Genomic DNA, 19,952 nt, shown 5'->3' with positions numbered 1-19,952 from the left:
AATATTTTACATATATTATATATAGTAGTAGCGTTCAACCTAGCGTTAAACACCTTACACAAGTAATGATTCAACATCCTATGTCAATGACAGAATCTGATAAGTCGGAAGAGTATACTGTAGAAGATACATACTTCACTTTTTTTTTGTTTGTTTGTTTTTGAGATGGAGCCTTGCTCTGTCGCCCAGGCTGGAATGCAGTGGCACAATCTCGGCTCACAGCAACCACTGCCTCCTGCTGTAGCAGGACGAGTTGCCGACAAAACTTCTCAGACACCAGATTAAAGAAGGAAGAGGTTTTTTATTCGGCCGGGAGCATCGGCAGACTCGTTTCTTAAGAGCCGAGCTCCCCGAAAAAGAAACTCCTAGCCCTTTTAAGGGCTTACAACTCTAAGGGGTCTACGTGAAAAAGTCATAATAGATCAAGTAAGCGTGAGGAACATCACTGGGGGCTACATACATCAGCTAACAGAACAAAAAGTTTTACAGTGCTTTCTTATACAATGTCTGGAATTTACAGACAACACCAGTAGTTTTGGTCAGGGGTTAATATTATTGTTATTTTAGCCACCAGGGCCAGGTGGTGGTGCCAAGGTCGTCTAGCTATTTATCTTACTTCTGTTTTTTTCCAACTTTTTGCTTTCTCCCTTTTCTCCTGTCTTATAAACTAGGGAAAAGGGGAGGTTGGGGAGAAACTGAGAAGGACAACAGGAGAAGTGATAGCCTCATACCATACTGCATTCAAGCAATTCTCCTGTCTCAGCCTCCCGAATAGCTGGGATTACAGGTGCCCACCACCAAGCCTGGCTAATTTTTGTATTTTTAGTAGAGACAGGGTTTCACCATGTTGGCCAGGCTGATCTTGAACTCCTAAACTCAGGTGATCTGCCCGCCTGGGCCTCCCAAAGTGCTGGGATTACAGGCATGAGCCACCACCCTGACTTATACTTCACTATTGAAACAAAATTTTTTTGTGTACAGAAGAAAAAATATCGTACAGTTAATAGTGTCAGAGATAGTGAAAATGTGAAACAAGAACTGCTTACAAGAAAGGAGCACTCAGCGGACCAAACCACTGCCAGAGCCGGCAGGGAAGTGACTTATGTCTCTCCCTTCTTTCCCTCCTGTCCCCGCCTCTCATCTCCCGCAATGAAGCAGGTACTTAATCTGTGTCCTGTGGAGGTCCCCTTTGGCGGCCAGCTGGAAGCCCGTGCACCCTTCTTCAAATAATGGCTTTCAATGAGCAGACTAGAACATTTAAGATTACAAAGGAAACCGATTCCTTTCAAACCTGATTATCTTTGTGATGTGGCACTGTGTGCATATCTTCATTAAAACGCATTAAAGGCCACTGCACTCCACCCTGGGCGACAAGAGGTGAGTGTCTCAAAAAAACCAAAAACACTCCCCCCTCACCCCAAAGCATTAGACGTCAAAGCTGGCAGGGATGTCTGTTCTCTTGAAAGTTCAATATCAATTCAATACTTTAAATTCACTGTAGTTTCAATCCATTGGTATGGAAAGTGTTTTGAATTATTGTACTGATTTTTTCTATCCTCTTTCTGATATGCATGCTAATCGCGTTTGGACCTTGGACATCTACCTTCCTGAACTTTTCTCTCCCGTTTTTACGTTCTTATTTTGGTTTGTGGGAAATATTCTTGACATTATCTTCAACTTAATTTTTGTTCTTGCTTCTACTATTTTAGTTTAATTTCCAAGTATTTGATATTGAACTTTCAAGAGAACAGACATCCCTGCCAGCCTTGACGTCTAATGCTTTGGAGAGAGGGGGAGTGTTTTTGGTTTTTTTGAGACACAGTCACCTCTTGTCGCCCAGGGTGGAGTGCAGTGGCCTTTAATGCGTTTTAACGAAGATATGCACACAGTGCCACATCACAAAGATAACCAGGTTTGAAAGGAATCGGTTTCCTTTGTAATCCTAAACGTTCTAGTCTGCTCATTGAAAGCCATTATTTGAAGAAGGGTGCACGGGCTTCCAGCTGGCCGCCAAAGGGGACCTCCACAGGACACAGATTAAGTACCCACTTCATTGCTGGAGACGAGGGGCGGGGACAGTAGGGAAAGAAGGGAGAGGCATAAGTCACTTCCCCCACCGGCTCCCGCAGCGGGTTGGTCCGCTGAGTGGCGTTGGGTGAGGCGGAAGAGCAGACGGGGATCGGGAAGGCGTTGTCGGTGACACCAAGGAGAGGGCGATTTCTATGTAGATGAGGCAGCGCAGGGGCTGCTGCTTCGCCACCTGCTGCTTGGCCACCTGCTGCTTCGCCACGAAAGAGTTCCCGTGCCGTGGGAGCAAGTCTGGGACCGCTGGTCGGACCCGAGAGTCCCAGCTGTGTTTTAGGGCTAGGATGGCTCCGGGATTCGTGTGAGGCAAGTGACCGTGCGTGTAAAGGGTGAGGCATATGAGGCTGCGGCGGGGCGGAGGTGTGTGAACTTATTCTTACCTGGCAGGAAAAATGCCATGATCACGAAGATGGTTTTTCCAGGCGAGGCTTAGCAACTTTACTCGGGATGTGCTGACCTCTGCGATTTCCCGAAATGTGGGAATCTTGACTACATAATTTGTAGCAGTGGGGAACTGTGTTTGCGCTTTCCCCTGGATTGTTGTCGTTTTAAAAGTGGGTTTTGTTTGCTGCGGAAGCATATACCAGGCCTTAGTATGAACTAATAAACAGGTCTTTGTTCCCATCTGTAACTTACACGCTCAAAGTAAAGATTTTGCTAGGTAGTGGTTCGTTCTCACGCTTGTAATCTCAGCAGTCTGTGAGATGCATTGATAACTTTATGTTAATACCGCTCGAGCTCTGGAGTTTGATGTCAGTGTGGTCAAATATGGTGGATCCGTCTCTACTAATCTCTTAACTTTTTTTTGTTCCGTAGAAATAAAACAAGGCTTTTCTTTTCCCTATGGGAGCCCATTGTAAACATTTATTAACAGCAAACAGTCCACTGGAGTGCATGGCAGGATCCCGGCTTTACTGTAACCTCTGCCTCCTGCGTTCAAGCTATTCTCCTGCCTCAGCCAGAGAATACTCGGTCTCCTAAGTAACTGAGATTACAAGCGCAGGCCACCAGAAAACTAGGCCCGGCTAATTTTTTGAATTTTTAGTAGAGACAGGGTTTCACCATGTTGGCCAGGCTGGTCTTAAACTCCTGACCTCAAGTTATCCGCCCGCCTCCGCCACCCAAAATGTTGGGATTACAGGCCTGAGCCACCGCGCCTGGCCTGTTTACAGACTTTACAGACAGATTTTGTTTACAAGCTTTACAGGTACGGTTCAGTTGCAGTTAGTGTATATTATGTTTGGCCCAAGACAAGTGTCTTTTTTTTTTTTTTTTTTCCAGTGTGGCCCAAGGAAGCCAAAATTTAGACAACCTGCTCTAGAGGGTTTGATTCATGGGTCCACTGGGTTATGCTTATTGCCTATAATTCCATTTGATATTTTCCAAATTTGATTTTTTAAAAAGCGTTTTCCTGAAGCACCCTAAAGCTTTCCTAATAATATGGGAACTTAAACCAGATTGGATGTAACAAAACCCAGCTGGAATCCTGCAACTTCTAACCTTAATGTTAGATCAAGAAGCAAAACACCCACCAGTCCAAGGGTCAGGGAAGCTGAAGATCATGCCTGAGCTGTAACAACGCCCTTCCCAGTATACAAAAGTGTGTAACAGCCACTTGAATTCTATCTTCCAAGTGTTTCCTATTGCCCAGGCTAACCTAGAGCTATCTAAAGATGGCAAATCTGGGAAATGTGCATTCAGCTTAGCAAAACTGACACATTACAAATCCACCACAGTCCACTTCTTCTCAAAGTGGCATCAATGTACACCTTCCTCCTCCTCCTTCTCTTTTCCTCCTCTTCTTCATCCTCTTCTTTCTCTTCTTCTTCCTCCTTTTTCCTCCTTGTAAAACCATACTTAAGATTCAAATAAAGATAATAGGAAAATCATACTTTTTCTCATTCAGTGAAAATATGCCAACTTTTCCCCAACAGGATAAAGTCTTTTATTTGTCTTTGAATGATGTTCACTCCTTTTTTAGCTAGATCACATTCCATATTTGCTATCCTGTAACCTAAATATTGAGATTTCTAAAAGTTAATTATTAATGAATACGCTAGCTAGGATGATGGAAGACGAGAATTCTCAAGAAAAGTATTGGTTAATATATACCCAAATGTATTAATCTCAAAATAATGAAGAAGTACTCGTAACTATTACAAGTCCTCATTTCTGCAACTGTCACTGGCCCTAGCTGGTATTTGTAACTATCTTCACATCTTGTGCTCACAGCCATTTCCTTTGGGCCTGGGCCGGTAGACGTGAGCGTGGGAAAGACCAGAACCCGCAGTGCCCCCCACCGCACCATCCTCGGGTCTCCAGAGGTGGGATCCACCGGGCAGGGACCTTTGCTGAATTCTAAACTGGCTCTGGGGATAAAAGAACAGCTGCCTTTGAGAAACAGTTCAGGTCTCTATGTTCCAGACTTCCTAGCAGGACTAAATGCTTAATGTTCACACGGGAATTCATGGTTCTCCTAAAACCCTGCTGCGGAATGCCTTCCTTCACCGAGCATTTATTGGGCACCTACTAGGTGCTAGGGTGGCTCTGGGTGAAGGGCTGCAGCCTGTGCAAACTCCAGGTCCCTTTCCGGTGGATCCCACCTCTGAGGGCCAGAGGGGGACGCAGTGAGGACACCACGGGTTCTGGTCCTTCCCACACGCGCGTCCGCTGGCCCAGGCCCGGGGGAAATGATTGTGAGCACAAGGTGTGAGTGGGGCTAAGAATGGGAAAGCGAGTGACTTCTGCCAGAGAAGCTGCAGTTGTCACCTGTAGAGGGGCCGGCGACTTTTGAGACGGTGAAGAGCAGGCGGGGGAAGTAGTGAAGAGCAGACGGTGAGGAGCAGGCGGCCGTTTGGCCGTTGGAGTCCCCCAGCTGACTCTGCCCTGGTAGAATGTCCAAACGTGCCCAAAGACTTGACTCTTGGCTTCATTGTCTCCCGTGTTCTGGGTTTCTGGTGTGCACGGGATTGGACAGGCAACAAATATATAAGATTATCTGCAGCCAGAGGTTAAAAAGCCATTTCTGGTATCAGCAAATGAGTTTAAGACACAAGCCATTAGAGTCTCTGTGGCGCAATCGGTTAGCGCGTTTGACTGTTAACTGAAAGGTTGGTGGTGCAAGCCCATCCAGGGATGGCACCTTTTACTTAGGCAAGATTCACACTTTCTGTTTAAAGACTTTAATCCTGGGAATCCTCCAGACCTCTACTAGCTTTAAATCAGATGCCAAAATATGCTGAGCGAAGGCTTAAGTTCCATGGAAGTTCCTAAAAACAGGAATATTTCAGCAAAAGTAATTTTTCAATAGAGCCTGAGCCTTGGGCTTCAGAGCTTATGCCATAGCCACTGCACCTATTTAATCACCTCCTTAAGCTGGGTTTTTACAATTGCACATTCCTGGAAATCCAAAACTCCCAATAATTGAAAACAAGAAAACCCCAGTCTTCACTTGTGGTGAAGGCTCAATTTCTGGGTTGAAATCTTGGTTCATTCATGACGTGACTTTTAAAACATTACTGAATTTTCTGTACCTCAATTTCTTCGTCTATAACAAAGAGCAGCCGGGTGCGGTGGCTCATGCCTGTAATCCCAGCACTTTGGGAGGCCCAGGCAGGTGGATCACCTGAGGTCAGGAGTTTGAGACCAGCCTGGCCAGCGTGGTGAAACTCCGTCTTTAATAAAAATATAAAAATTAGGCATGGTGGCAGGCGCCTGTACTCCCAGCTACTAGGGAAGCTGAGGCTGGCAGGCACCTGTAATCCCAGCTACTCGGGAAGCTGAGGCAGGAGAATCACCTGAACCTGGGAGGCAGAGGCACCTTGTGCCTTGTTTTTGTGGCTAAGGATTCTCAGAGTTGTGGGATGCTGATGAAATTTATCCCAAAATTAAGTTATGAATCAGATCTGCTTTCTTTTGACTCTTCTAAATCCTTTGTTTAATGTAAAGAAACTTTATTGAGGTATAATTTACATACTATAAAATTTACCCATTATAATTGTACAGTTGAATAATTTTTAGTAATTTACCCAAGTAGTGCAACCATTACCATAATCCACGCATTTGTTTTTGATTTATTATTTGTCTGGGTTCTGATTCTACTTCCTCCACAAGCTTCAGCATGGCAGTATCTCCCACCACTTGTTTTGGTCCAAGGGCAGAAATGAGCATCCTGGAAACCAATCAGTACTTGTGCTCTGAACTGGAAAAGTGCAAAGAGAACTTCCTAGACCTCACAGAGAAATTCCTGACATCCAAAGCTACTGCCTACTCCCTGGCCAATCACCTGCAGAAATATAGTAGGTCCCACAGGGGCACGGTCACCAAAGTGATAAATGATTGTCCATCTTTCCTCTGTGAAATGAAACACTGAAGACTTTATTCTCTATCAAAATTAATTTTATCCTAACTACACTCCCAGAAAGGTAGAAGTGGGCATTTTACTCTCAATTTGCCAAGGACAGAAAAACTGAGGCACAAAGGTGTAAAGTTTGCAGGGCGAGTGTAGTGAGGAATAGAGACTAAAACCTTGGTTTAGGCATGAAACTGTCTTGGATAAAAGTCTTTATGATACATGGATCAAGATTCTCTTTCCACATAAGTTCAGATAAGCCATTCCTCACACTCTGGTTAGATTGAGGGTATTTCCAGAAAAATCAGCGACTTTGTAACACCCTTTCTGTCTCTCCCTGAGTATCAACTTTACAGACAGCAAGCAACTGCAGGTGGACGTCCAGGATCAGAGCTATGAGACATATGGCTAAAATGAGAATAAGGCCAAGTGGAACAGACTGCCATTCTCAATAGCAGGCCAGGCCAGGTTAGGGGCTGGCCCTTTCCTCTCCACAGTTAGCTCTCACATTTTTAAATCCACTGTAAAATCCCAAACCTGTTACTAATAGTCAGGGAAGGGAAGCTGTAATGACAAGGAAACATGGGAACAAAGGCATGAGAGGAACAGGGATATTAGAAGAGGATTCTGGTTAACATTGAAATTGAGTTTGCTTTCCAATTTCTACAATTATTTTAAAATAAATCATTGTGTGGAGGGTGGCTAAAAGTTGCTGTCTAACTTACTGCCATAGAAAAGTAAAGCCAAAAGCCCACAGTAAAGAAGAGAAAAGATGAGCTTTGGTGTGTGGAAAAACTAGTTTTTTAAAAAAAACCTTCATTCATTATAATTGTAGGAAAAAAATTTCTCAAGCTAGAGAAGAAGAAAGATATTACCTAAGACCCTACTATAAAGGTATTATTGTGCAGTGATTAAAGAGCATATACCCTAGGGCCAAATTTCCTGGGTCCAAATCTAACTTGTTGTCACTATGCTTCAGTTTTCTCATCTGTAATGGTAATAGAGTAGTAACTACCTCTTTGGATATTGGTGATGATCATATGATGATAATTCTTAAAAACCTACTGCAATGGTACCATGACAAACACTGTGTGTTGGTTCTTCCTTTAAAACACCACCTATTAGCTTTTGGGCATATATCATTTGGATCTTTCTCCTCTATATACAATTTTACACAGCTGTATACAGATAAATGTTTAAATCTTTGAAATATTTTGGGATTATTGAAACTCTTGAAACAGGAGGACCATCAGTCCTACCATTCTTAGTATCTTCCCAAACACACAGGAAGTCATTATTTCATGCCCTTATGTTCATGTTTTACTTAAGAGGCTGTAAGGCTTGGTAAATTGGCCTTAAGATTTGAAGTCATGGCTGGATGCAGTGGCTCACTTATTGTAATCCCAGCACTTTGGGAAGCCAAGATGGATGGATCATTTGCAGTCAGGAGTTCAAGAGAAGTCTGGCCAACACGGTGAAGCCCTGTCTCTACTGAAAATACAAAAACTAGCAGGGTGTGGTGGGGCACACTTGTAATCTCAGCTACTTGGGAAGCTGAGGCAGGAGAATAACCCGGGAGTCAGAGGTGCAGTGAGCCGAGATTGTTCCACTGCCCTCCAGCCTGGGCAAAAAAGTGAGATTCCATTTCAAAAAAAAAAAAAAAGAAAAGAAAAAGATGCGGAGTCACACCCCAGAGGATGTGAATTCTGACTGCCTCAATCCAGTTGAATCATCTTGTCAAGTAACTTTATCAGCCTGTGGGCTTTTCTTTCCTCATCTCTAAAACAGGGAGTAGTTGAGAGACTGAGGAATAAAGATATGGAAATCTCAGTATAAAGCCTGGTACTGGGGATACTTTTATCCTTGAGATAGACCCTGCCTCTTGCCTTGCGGTCAGTGACCACAGCAGCACGTCCACCCTTCCATGATGCAGGCATGTCTGTCTTTTCTCAGAGTGTGAAGACTGCAAAGACCTTATAGAATCTGTGCTGGAGGAGGAGCTGCAGTTTCAGGAGAGGGAGCTGGCCGAATTGCCGAGGACAGCTGCAAGGCTCCGGTAAGGAGGTACCTCTGTGGGAAGTGTATAAATACTGTTTGAAGTAGAGCAGCTCAGGCTGGTAGAACAATGAGCAAATTTGTGCAGGGAGAAGGGAAGAAATGTATGATGCAGGCACAGAACTAGACTAAGACACAATGAGGCTATGGTCTAGTTAGGTCTCTAGGGTTTTCCATTAAGTAGCATATTAGTAAAATGGAGACAGATGCCTGCATTGGAATACTAGCAATGTGGCTTCTATTTGTGTGTCCTTTGTCAAATTTACTTCACTTTTCTGCGTGTCATTAACCTAGGCTACCTCATTTATAAAATGGAAATACTGACAGTATCTACCTTAGAGGGTTATGAAGATTAAATGCACAATTGCAAGTAGTTAGAACCATCTCTAACACATATAAAACTCTGAGCAACTATTTTCTGTAATTATTATATTTGTTCCCATTTATAGATGTGGTGATTGTCATTAATATTTTCTATAAGAGATATTTTCAAACCTTCCAAAGTGCCTTTCATGATAAGAACGTTTCTCCTCCAAACTTTTTTGAAAAGTATTATACGAGGTGGAGTATTAACTGGTAGGGCTATTGGGTAGATAGATGATTAAGCAGCTGTTGTGTGGAAAATGAATTATTAATTTGTTCAGGACCAGCATTGACTATCCTTAGAGGGTTTCAGACAAAAGGTAGATTGGAGCATTTGAAACTTCTTTTAATCCTTTGTTGAAATGAATCATAGAAGCTCAAATGTGTAAAATTCTCCAAAGCAGAGATATTTGATTGAAGGGGGGATAGGTCTGGAGCCCCTGTTTCTCCCCAGTATGTGTCCTTACTTCCCCTGACACTTTCTAGTAACTCTATGGAATAGAGTTTGAAAGAGGAGCTGCAGATAACTACTTAGAAAAATAGCAGGGAGAAAATTCAAACATTAGATGGAGTAGATGACTGTAAAAGTTCAGTCTAGCTCTGGGATTACATGGTTCTAAACATTAACTGAATAACTACTTGTATGTGTACATACTACTGGGTGCTGTAAGTTGGGTAATAGGTAGCACTATCTTTAGACTCACAGAGCTCACACTCCACATTGGGACCCATGTGTATTAGTCCATTCTGACACTGCTATAAACATGTATCTGAGACTGGTGATTTATAAATAAAAGAGGTTTAATTGGCTCATGGTTCTGTGGGCTGTACAGGCTTCTGCTTCTGGGCAGGCCTCAGAAAACTTACAGTCATTGCAGAAGTCAAAGGGGAAGGAGGCATGGTTTTCACATGGCCAGAGCAGGAGAGAGAGAGAGAGAAAAGAGGGAGGTGCTACACTTTCAAACAACCAGACCTCATGAGAACTCATTCACTATCACGAGAACAGCAAGGGGGAAATCCACCACCATGATCCAGCCACTCTCCAGCAGGCCCCTGGTTGGATTACAATCCAACATGAGATTTGAATGGGGACACAGAGCCAAACCATATCACCATGATAAATATTTAAACAATAATTAGAAAAAAAAGAAATCCCCATAGAGTAATGAAATTACTACTCAGAACTTTACTTTTTTTTTTTTTTTTGAGATGGAGTCTTACCCTGTTGCCCAGGTTAGAGTGCAGTGTGCAGTGGTGTGATCTCAGCTCACTGCAACCTCCACCTCCCAGGTTCAAGCGATCCTCCTAGGTCAGCCTCCCAAGCAGTTGAGAGTATAGGTGAACATCACCACACCAGCTAATTTTTGTATTTTTAGTAGAGATGGGGTTTTGCCATGTTGGCCAGGCTGATCTCAAAACTCCTGACCTAAGGTGATCTGCCTGCCTTGGCCTCCCAACGTGCTGGGATTACAGGCGTGAGCCACTGTGCCCAGCCAGAACTTTAGTTTTAACTGCCTTCTTACTGATTATAGTCTATTTTCATGTCATTCAGAAGAATACTGCCCCTCTTGACCTTTTCACTGATTTTTCTTTTTAACTTTCAATTAATACCAGAGATACCTGCCCAACACTTTTGAACCTGGTTTTTTTTTTTTTTTTTTTTTCTGCCAGTTAACTGCATATGAAAATGTACTTGGGCTAAAGTGGGGAACCAAAGGAGCATCTTTTTAAAGGAAAGTTAGTAAAATAACAGACAAACCCAAGGCTGCCTCTTCATTCCTTCTGCCACAGGCAAGTCACACAACTTGTACAAGAATTCATCTTGGGCCAGGTGCGGTGGCTCATGCCTGTAATCCCAGCAGTTTGGGACACCGAGCCGCATGAATCATTTCAGGTCAGGAATTCGAGACTAGCCTGGCCAACATGGCAAAACCCCGTCTCTACAAAAATTATATAAATTATCCTGGCATGATGGTGGGCATCTGTAGTCCCAGCTACTTGGAAGGCTGAGGCAAGAGAATTGCTTGAACCTGGGAGGTGGAAGTGGAGGCGGAGGTTGCAGTGAACCAAGATCATATCACTGCACTCCAGCCTGGGTGACAGAGTGAGACCCTGTCTCAAAAAAAAAAAAAAAGAAAAAAAAGAATTCAATTTGGGAGTTCCTTACAGGGATTCTAAGAGATCTCTCCTCTGAAACTTCTATAACCTATTATTCACTACATTCCCTCATACATTTTACTCTTCTTTCCCACCTTAGGATACGTGATCCCTTGCTCAGGCTGAAGAACTGACCCACTTACAACAGAAGATGCAGGAAGGGAGAAGTGTCTGCTACCTTTTCACCCAGCATGTGAAGAACACAGTCAAGTCTTTTGGGGCCTTCTCAGGAACACTGGCATTGTCTACTACCAGAGACAGAGATTCTGTGAGCAAATGGTACAAGGAAGCCAGCTGACAGAGATCTTTGTCAGAAAACTTGCCACAGGTAAGTTGGCTACAGGCTCTGAACATCCTTAGCTCCTCCCAAGTGCCCCAAAGTGGAGAGAAAAAATGCAAAGCTATCTCCATTGAAGATTTTATTATAGTTTTGACTATGGTCCTTAATCTGCATTCTATTGTTTCCTCTTTAGAGCACTCAAGTAATCACTTTTCATATTCTTTCAAGAGTTCTGAGTTTTGTTTTTTATTTTGAGACTGAGTGTTGCTCTCTTACCCAAGCTGGAGTGCAGTGACATGATCTTGGCTGACTGCAATCTGTGCCTCCTGGGCTCAAACAATCCTCCCACCTCAGCCTCCCAAGTAGCTGGGACTACAGGTGTGTGCCACCACACCTGGCTAATTTTTGTATTTTTTGTAGAGACAGGGTTTCTCCATGTTGCCCAGACCGGTCTTGAACTACTGAGCTCAAGTGATCCACCTGCTTTGGCCTCCCAAACTGCTGGGATTACAGATATGAGCCACTGTGCCTGGCCTGAGAGTTCTTAGTTTCAATCAGTAAGAGAGATAGAGTATAGTGGATTACTTCATCTTGATAAGCATAAGAACTCACTTTCATTTCTGGAAGATATTTTCACTGGATGTAGGATTCTAGTTGACAGTTTTTGTTTTAAAAAAGTATTTGGAAAGTGATATTCCACTGCCTTCTGGCTTACATTGTTTCAAACCAGAAGTCTGCCATAATTCTTATTTTTGTTCCTCTGTACATAATATGTCTTTTTTCTCTGGCCGCTTTTGAGATTTTCTATTTATCACTGGTTTGAAGCAGTTTGATTAAGATAAGAACTCGTATAGTTTTATCTTTTACATATTGTTTTACTTTATTTAGTTTCTTGCATGTTTATAGTTTATACTTTATTTAGTTTCTACATGTCTATAGTTCTAATCAAATTTGAATAATAATGATATATATGTCTCATCTATGGCATATACAATATAATATTTGGCATATATGTATCAAATATATATAATGTGTATTCTATTCTTTCTCTCTATCCTCTCCTTCAAAGACTCCAGTTATATTTATATTAGCTGCTTTGAAATTTTAGCACAGCTAACTAATGGTCTGTTCATTTTTGTTGTATCTTTTTTTCTCTCTTTGTTTCTTTCTATTTCCATGTCTTGGAATTGATTAATCTTTCTTTAGCAGCATCTAATCTGCTGTTAATCCTATCCAGTGTATTTTCATGTCAAACTTTATTTTTCATCTAAATTTAATTTATGTCTTTTTTAAAGGTCTTCTATGTAACTCTTCATCATTTCATATTTTCCTCTAGCTTCTTTATTTTACTTTATTCTATTTTTTGAGACAGAGTCTCATTCTGTTGCCCAGGCTGAAGTGCAGTGGTAAGATTTTGGCTCACTGCAACCTTCACCTCCTGGGTTCAAGTGATTCCTGTGCCTCAGCCTCCTGAGTAGCTGGAATTACTTGCATGTGCCTCCACACCCAGCTAATTTTCATATTTTTCAGAGAGACGGGGGTTTCACCACATTGGCCAGGCTGATCTCGAACTCCTGACCTCAGGTGACCCACCTGCCTTGGCCAGGCAAAGTGCTGGGATTACAAGCATGAGCCACCACACCAGCCTAGCTTCTTTAATACAAGGTATACAGTTATATTTGTTTCAATGTCCTTGTCTACAGATTCTGTCATCTGTGTCCTTTCTATTGTTTTTTAATTTCACCTGGTGTGTCCCTTCTAAGTTAGTCTAAGTAGATTGATTTTGTTTTCCCCTTCTTATCCTGGATTACAGTTTTCTGTCTCTCTGCATTCCTAACATTATTTGATTTGGTGTTAGACATTGCAAATTGTAACTTATATAGACATTGCAAAATGTAACTGGACTTTTTTGCATTTTGTGTTAAAATTCTTTTAGCTTTGTTTTGGTATACAATAAAGTTACTTAAAAACAATTTTCGCCCTTTCAAGCTGGCTTTTAAATTTTTTTAGGCAGGATAAGAGCAGCTATTAGTCAACTGCTATTTTTTTCCCACTATGGAGGCAATATGACTTTTAAAAAAATAGACCTTATGTTTTAGAGTAGTTTCAGATTCACAGCAAAATTGAGCAGGAAGTACAAAAAGTTCCCATATACCCCCTGCCTCCACACATGCATAGCCTCCTAGACTATCAACATCTCTCTCCAGAATGGCACATTTGTTACAGTTGATGAACTTACATTGACATGTCATTATCACACAAAGTCCATAGTTTACATTGGGGGCAACACTATTTTGAAGATTCTAAGCCAGTGATCTCCCACAGATTTGGCACCAGGGACTGGTTGCATGAAAGACAATTTTTCCACAGACAAGGTGGGGTTGGGGTGGTAGGGGTTGGGAGTTGGGTGGTTTCAGTACGAAGCTGTTCCACCTCAGATCATCAGGCACTAGTTAGATCTCATAATGAGCGTGCAACCTAGATCCCTGGCAGGTACAGTTCACAATAGGGTTTGTGCTCCAATTCTAATCTAATGCCATGGCTGATCTGACAGGAGGCTGAGCTCAGGTGACAATGCTTTCTGGCTGGCTGCTCACCTCCTGCTGTGCAGCCCCATTCCTAACAGGCCATGGACCAGTGCTGGGGGTTTGGGACTCCTGTTCTAACCAATGCTCCCTCTCTTAAAAGGGATTTTCCCTCTAGCTGATGGAAACACCAAGTGTTGCAAGCTCTGTGTGAGCTACAGAGATTATACCTTTTGGGAAGTTCTTTGCCCTGCTTTGCATAATTTCCTCAAATACATGTACTGATCAGTACTTAGCTGAAGATTGAAGACAGATATCCTAGGCATTCTGTCTGTGCAGCAATCTATTCTCTAGTCTGTCCTGTGATGTCTAGCCACCCTGACTTCTACAAACTTACTACCAGGCTCTGCCTGGGTCCTCCCTCCCTGCTATGCAGTTGACAATCTCAGGCAGCAAACTGGAGCAATCATAGGGCTCACCTCTTTTATTTTCTCTCTCCCAGGGATCACTGTACTGTACTGCACTATATCCAATGTTGAAGCTAGAGTTTAAAATACTTTTTCCAGTTTCTTAGTTGTTTAAGGTAGAGGACAAATCTGGTCCCTATTACTCCAAATTGGCCAGAAGCAGAAGTCTCCATTCCATCTTTGTGGTCAGAAAGAACACTATGACAGAAGGCAACTTGTTAGAATGAGAAGACCCATGGACTAAGAATCAGAATTACCTAGGCTCTAGTCTCAGCACTGTATTTACTAACTTTGTGCAAATGATTGATCCTTCTTGAATTTCTGTTTCCTCATTTGTAAAGTGGGTCAAATCATAATTCCACGGCTGCTGTACAGATCAGTTGAAGTAGTATCTTAATGTTCATGAGTGTATTTCTCTTTCAGGGTTATTTATTTATTTATTTTCAGGTCCCAATAAACTGTCCAAATCTTTTGGGGTTAGTTCAGGCACTGTATATAGTAGAAGCTGGTGTTAGAAAAATTGATTTATACTGGAATATTTTTCATAGAATCACCCCCAATTATCACTAACAAACTGAGAAGAAAAAAAAAAGAACTCCCCCCAAGAACATCTGAGGAAGCACAACAGGGACAGACTTGAAGGCACCTGGGCAGTCCTCTGGTTTTGCAGTAGAGGTAGGACAGGGCTATTCATCCTCTCAGAGACTGGAGCAGGTTCTGTGTGTGAGTAGCAATGGGACAAACAGTCATGGTCTGGCAAGCAGCCTGTAGCAGGAAGGAAGGTTACAACTGGAGAAGTCCAAAGGGCAGCCAGGCAAGTATTCTTTGAGCTGGGGAACAAAAGACATTTTAAACTTTTTGCTCTGCTTCAGGCAGCTGATGTCATGGTGATGATTCATCACATCAGGAACACCCTGTCCAGTGGGCTCAGGCAAGCCTGCCAGGCCACTTCTCTAAAGACACAACTTGAGGCCTCCTGCTATAATACTCACAGAGCATTCTGAACACACATGTAAAGTGTTATGTCCCTGATCATATAGGCCCCATGTGTGCAATGTGTGAAATGGGACCTGCTTAATTTCTGACTAGCTCTTTCTAATTTTGGTTTGCAGAAAATCACAATGGTAAGAAAAATGAAGACAGACAAAAGCCACTGGCTCCCAGGTAACTCTAAATGATGAAGGGGCTGATAATGGACTGACAAAATCTAGAGAGGATTCCAGAAGCAAGGACTCAAGAGGTTAAAGGTCCCAGATCTAGAAAAAGCAGAAACTGCTGATTGCTCCTTTTTTTGTTGACTGATTATACAATGTGTCCTTTTAAAAATGGTTCTCTGTTCTCTTTGCAGTTCCTGTATTGGTTCCTAATTCCTAGTAATTTCTCACACTTAGTTAACTAGTCTGTCTTACCAAAAAGTAAACTAACCAGGGATCCCTGGTTTCTGTATCTTTAAAACTTATGTGATTACAAACCAAAGTGAGATACCTATCTGGTTTCTGCACAGTTGTCCTGAATTATGTTGACAGATATTTTATGGCCAGAAATTTACCTTGAAAATTAAATTGAAACCATAGCAAGTATTTAGAGCTAGGGGTCTAAAATCTGCAAAAGCCCTGGGAGGTTGCATTGTCTCAAGAGCCAGTATTCAATGGACCACTCCACATCATATTAAATAAAATTTGAACACAGCATTTTGAAGCCAATAGCATGGGTCTCTGTGTGTCTTGTGTGCCGTGAGTGTATTTTAGAGTAGTTGTTGAGTCTGCTGCCTTATCTGTGTGTTATGAGGTCAATGCACGGATCACTTGCTGTTTTCACGTCTATACTAACTCTAGTCACACTCTACTCCCAGTCAAAAGTGGATTGTATACATCCTCTTTGATATGATGGTCCCTTTGGTTTTGGTGCCTCTTCCATGAGCTTCACATCAGAACTAGCTATGAAGCTGTGGTTTCAGGCTGCCTTGGTTTAATCCCTTGTCTTGCCTACTCCACCAGGCTCAGGAGGGAGGTCCAGGAGGAAGAAATGGATGAAGTCCTGGAGGACTCACTAGATGAACAGTATTTGACTCATTCCAGGTGCCATGACTCCCACCAGCTTCCCAGCAGCAATGCCTTCATCTTTGATGCACAGGAATACCCCTTTGCTCTGGATATAGCCAGTGAGTTCTCTTTTGATAAGAAAAATAAAGCTCCATCAATCTCTCAGTAGCTCCTACATTCTAAATACTCACCACCTCTGTCTCAACTGAGAGATGTTATTCTCTGCAGGCAGGCCCTAAACATTCACTTTAAAACAGTGATTAGGCTGAACACAGCTCTGGGATCAAGTCTCAAGTACAGGTCCCTGGTGGGTCAGGTAATTTGCTCTATTCCTGTCCTCACCTCAGTCCCTCTGGCCCCAACTGGCATCTGCAAGCTGGTATACTCAAAGCAGGCCAGAATGGAGAGAGTGAAGAGATTATGCAGACTCTCTGCGACTATTGCCACACATGTACAAATCCGTTTAACAGATCTCCTTCTTTAAAATGGGACATCTTATCTTTCCTGAAATACATATATATAGAGAGACAGGGTCTTTTGTTCTGTCACTCAGGCTGGAGTGCAGTGGCATGATCTCGGCTCACCACAACCTACAATCCAGGGCCAAATGACCCTCCCATCTCAGCTCCCTGAGTAGCCAAGACCACAGATGCATGCCACTACTCCCGGCTATATTTTTGCCTTTTTGGTAGAGACAGGGTCTTGCCTTGTTGCCCAGGCTGGCCTCAAACTCCTGAGCTCAAGCAATTCACCCACCCCTGTCTCCCAAAGTGCTGGGATTACAGATGTGAGCCTTCCTGAAATATTCTTGATAATTATAGCTCCTGAACTGTTTTCCCAAGCTGTTCTAGCCATTCCAAGAATGTTGGCAGGCTTGTCCATATGTTTGGAGGTGCAATTATAATGGTTCCTGGGTTTCAAGCTCTAGTCTCCATCTCCCCTCAGGTGCTTGCTTTCCCATAAGGTTCCATCTGACTACTAGAATATCAGGGGATTTCCATAAAGACAAGACTTTGATCTTGGCAACCCTTTGGTAAATAGCCAGGGTTCTCAATCTTTGTGAAGCACCAAGGTATTTTTAAGATCTCTGTTAGTTTAGTCTCAATGTTATAATTCAATCTAAATAAACAACAAGGCTATCTGCTGGAGAAAAGGCTGAATCTAACAGCAATGCCACCAGCATGCCCTCTTCCCAGAATAACTCCATGCTAGCCATTGGAGCTTCATTAGGTGTATAAGAGCCCTTTGGTTTGGTAGCCTCACTGGTGTGTGTATAGATTAAAACCTTGACCTATGTCTCCTCTCCCTTACTTGAATGTTTGACTTTACTTTGGGGGCAAAAGTTTGGATTGTTAGGGGACTATATGCTTTATATACTCTTCTATACAATAGAAAGAGATTATATTAATTCACTCATTGAGCTTTCATAGTAATATAAACCATATTAGGCTTGTCATTTTGTCAGTGCTGGGTATAAGTATGTGGCTTTTATGACTCATACCATCCTTTGACAAAGGCATCCTTATTTCTCTTTCCAATTTCACAATAAGGTGCAGAAGAAGGTCTTTACATTCAGGGCCAGGCACGGTGGCTCACACCTATAATTCCAGCTCTTTGCGAGGCCTAGGTAGGTGGATCACTTGAGGTCAGGGGTTTGAGACCAGCCAGGCCAACATACTGAAACCCTGTCTCTACTAAAAATGCAAAAATTAGCCAAGCATAGCGGTGCACACCTGTAGTCTCAGCCACTCAGGAGGCTGAGGCATGAGAATCCTTTGAACCTGGGAGGCAGAGGTTGCAGTGAGCCAAGATGGTGCCTCCACACTCCAACTTGGGTGACAGAATTAGACTCTGTCAAACAATGACAACAACAACAAAAAGATGCTCAGGAGAGATATTTTGTAGAGAGGAAGATATTCCCTAGTACCTATAAGTCATCTCAAGGAGGTGGTCATACCTTTCCTAGTGCTAGAAAAGCCCTACTCAGAAACCTTCAGTGTTTTCCCACCTCCTGTCAACCTGCTTTATACTTTCCATATCTCCATGTGGGAGTCATTCCTGTGGAGTTTGCTTAGCATTTGACCATGCTTTGTTTGAAACTTTAAAAGCTCTTAAAGAAAGTTGCCTTATGTTCCCTGATGAGAAGATGGAGGTTGGCAAAAGAATGGTGAAAGGCAGGGATCTTGATGAGGGGCCCCTGACTACCCCTTTAGTGATCAGCATTCTTCATTTCCCGACTCATTCCATGTCCTGGTGGAATGGCTGCAGAAGATGAGATCCAGAGCCAGTGGCAGCACCTGAAGTAAACCCTTTTCATCAACAACGGCCTGCAAGAAAAGCTGGAACGTCATCTCAGCAGCTTTGACAAAGAAAATGGTAGGAGAGGCCCAAGTCGGCCTGCTTCTGGCAATATGTATTTTTCTAAAGGCATGTGACTGGGGCAATGTTATAGATTTCAAGCACTTTGACATACTTTACTTCACTTATTCATTACAAATGTCCCAGCTGGAGAGGTAGGGCAGCTACTAGCATTCCTATTCATAGGTAAATAAACAGGCTTAAAGATTTGCCTCCATCTTAGAAGTATCTACCTCTAAAATCATTCTTGTGATTCCTAGGCTGTCTTCTGCCTTCTGTCTGCTGCTGTACACTGCCTGCTGTCTCTCTGCTTTTCATGTGATTGGCATTCAGTAGAACCCAGGCTTCTGAGCACCTCATGTAGCAGAATGAGAGTCTCCTCTGCTGCCATCCTCATCAGCTTCCCTTATGTCTCGGTTACTCTTCATTCTACCACCCCGAGGTGAGTGGTTCTCTCCAACCCCCCTCCTCTTAGATTGCTCTCACACAGACGCCATCATTTCATAACATTGTGCTGGGCCAGAAGATCCGTAACCAGGTCCCTTCCCATACCAAAGCAGCAACTATTGCAGAAAAGCCTCCTTCATATTGCAGCCATTGGACATGATAATACATGTGATGTGCTGGCATTTGTTGAGAATCATGTGAAAATTAAGCTTCTGCCCCATCACACTAAAGTTCCAGCCCTGAGTCCCCACACTTTTCTCCCTAGGCTAAGATAGAGAGGAAGAACATGAAATATGCAGAAAGCATTCTCTTAAGCAAACGTGTATAACTTGCCTAAATTGTAATTATTTCCTGGAACAGGATGCACCTCTAACCTCTACAGGCACATCATAGATTCCATTGCCCAGCTGTATAATGAAAACAGAGTTCTCAGAGAATACCGGAGACTCCCCTGACTTGCCTGAATCAAGTTTCCAGAGGTAAGTGGTGAAAGGCCACAATATGAAGTCACTCTCAGATGGGTCCCTTCTCTTGTCACACTCCACTGTAGAAACAAAAGAGGACAGGGAAGCCAGAGCTGCTCAAAACCTTATAACTCACAATTCTCATGGTTATTCTCAACTTAGAGAGGGCTGCTTTCTAGACGCACCCCCTCCAGGCCCCCAGACTGCCAGGCGCCAGGAATAAGTAGCTCTGAGAAATATAGTATTTCGGTGCAAGCCACACTCCACTATTGCAAATTGGAGAAGAGAAGGACAAACTTAAAAGGTGAAAAGAATTAAGAGAGCAACATGGTGAAACCCCATCTCTACTAAAAATACA

General features: G+C 42.8%; 1 protein-coding gene, 1 non-coding gene and 1 pseudogene across 2 annotated transcripts in view; 2 read left to right on the top strand and 1 right to left on the bottom strand.

Moving 5' to 3' along the window:
• Nucleotides 1-19,952, bottom strand: part of LOC100447686 (neuroblastoma breakpoint family member 12) — a 2,265,351-nt gene that overhangs the window by 2,129,993 nt on the left and 115,406 nt on the right.
• The window catches only part of LOC129058909 (protein FAM91A1-like), a 66,925-nt pseudogene that overhangs the window by 36,928 nt on the left and 10,045 nt on the right, over nt 1-19,952 (top strand).
• On the top strand, nt 2,458-2,620 carry LOC112130806 (U1 spliceosomal RNA). The gene has a single exon (XR_002913013.1). It is a non-coding gene; the product is annotated as a U1 spliceosomal RNA (small nuclear RNA).

The sequence above is a fragment of the Pongo abelii genome, chromosome 1 (assembly GCF_028885655.2).
Source record: "Pongo abelii isolate AG06213 chromosome 1, NHGRI_mPonAbe1-v2.0_pri, whole genome shotgun sequence".
NCBI classification, from domain to species: domain Eukaryota; kingdom Metazoa; phylum Chordata; class Mammalia; order Primates; family Hominidae; genus Pongo; species Pongo abelii.
The sequence above is the reverse complement of the archived record's forward strand: the minus strand, read 5'-3'. Positions and strand labels throughout refer to the sequence as shown.